This window comes from Poecilia latipinna, unplaced genomic scaffold (genome assembly GCF_001443285.1).
Source record: "Poecilia latipinna isolate Pla-1442-1.1 unplaced genomic scaffold, P_latipinna-1.0 Scaffold7831, whole genome shotgun sequence".
NCBI lineage: Eukaryota > Metazoa > Chordata > Actinopteri > Cyprinodontiformes > Poeciliidae > Poecilia > Poecilia latipinna.
This window is the reverse complement of record NW_015120447.1, coordinates 1-1,539: the sequence shown is the minus strand read 5'-3', so window position 1 is coordinate 1,539 and position 1,539 is coordinate 1. Positions and strand designations below refer to the sequence as shown.

At 37.4% G+C, this 1,539-nt stretch overlaps 1 long non-coding RNA gene across 1 annotated transcript; it reads left to right on the top strand.

Moving 5' to 3' along the window:
• Positions 1–61: 61 nt before the first annotated feature.
• LOC106944287 (uncharacterized) lies at positions 62–382 on the top strand. Its single transcript, XR_001424195.1, has 2 exons — positions 62–232; positions 341–382. It is a non-coding gene; the product is annotated as an uncharacterized LOC106944287 (long non-coding RNA).
• The last annotated feature ends 1,157 nt before the right edge of the window (positions 383–1,539 follow it).

Genomic DNA, 1,539 nt, shown 5'->3' with positions numbered 1-1,539 from the left:
GGTATGTATTATGTACAGTCACTGCGTTGATTCCCGACTGTATAATGGTTGGTTGAGAATAATTTTAACTTATTTACTTATGTATTTTTGAGAAAGCGATATATTTGCTACAATATTTTTTTAATTTTACATTTATTTCCACAGACTCCACAGAATGGGAGTCACATTTGTGTCAATCAGACTCTTCAGGAACGTCCTGATGTCCGTGATGAGGACAGAGATGCAACTGTGTGTGAGTATCTACTATTTTAGAATGTTGATGATATTTTATGCTTCAATATTGTTTATGTACATAATGTAATTATGCTATGTATTGACAATGCACAAAAATGTTTTCCAGCTGCATCCAGGACCTACTGCCAGTCATCTGGATGTAGCTAAATAAAGATGCAGGTAAGATTTATTACTAATCTAGAGATGTCACAATTCCTTGAATGATTAAAGCACTGTGATTTATTAAAATCCATCAAAGCAAATTATCTGCCTCAGAGTTTGTTGAACTATGTTTTACTATTTATTACCAACTGCTTTTAATTATTTTTTCTTCCAATTGTTTCCAAGTGTTTTCTCTTTTTCATTAAAGTTTTTATTTTTTGTAAGAATGTATTAATGTGTTTTTTTCTTTCTTTGTTTTAATGTCTTATGTGTGCATACTAAGCTGGAAGTTGCCAAACAATTTCACTGTAGTTTCATAATGACTAAAAGATGCCTGTAGCTCATAATGATTGTCTGTTCTGTATTAACAGCTGATGGAGGAAGGCAGAGAGTACTGGCAGCAGAGGAGGTGGCATTCTGGGAGGATGGCAGCTATGAGGCGGTGTCAGGATGGACCCCAAGTTCCTCCAACCAGGAGCTCAGTGACATCAGGACTACATTACAGGAAGAGACGTCAGGTCTATGCTACAGGAGAGATGTTGGGCCTGTCCTGAACGCAGCATAATGTTTGATCATGTTTGGACAAAAAAACACTGCCAGATGGTCCAGAAATGGACAAGTATTTATGTCTTATTTTGTGTGCAAACAGTAAAAAAATAAAATGAAATAAAGAAAACAAACTTATCTCTTTTATGTTCCTCATATATGAACATGTTGCATATAAGCAATATCAAATGCTTATACAATACAGCGTTTATTTTTATATAGATTTTGTAAAATACAGCATTAAAAATATTAATGATTGGGGTGGGGTTTATTTATAAAGTCATAAGTGCTGTCCAATGGGCACACATCAACCAACCAATCACATGTCAATGATGAACTGTGATGTCATTGTTTTTCATCCAATGACTGAGAATCCACATGGGTCTGCTGAAGCGCCTTTGCATATGCTAGGCTATTCGTATGCTAAGTAGAGTTGTTAACACCTCCCGCCCGCCCGCTGCCCCGCACTGCCACTCTCCCCCTCCAAGGATTCCGCATTCGACAGAATTCGACTCCCGTGACTGAAAACGTAGACTGTCGATTGCTGACGATATCTGTCGCTGATGAGCTGAGTTTGCGTCAGAATACAGGGTCAAAAATCCCACTTTTCGTCCTGTG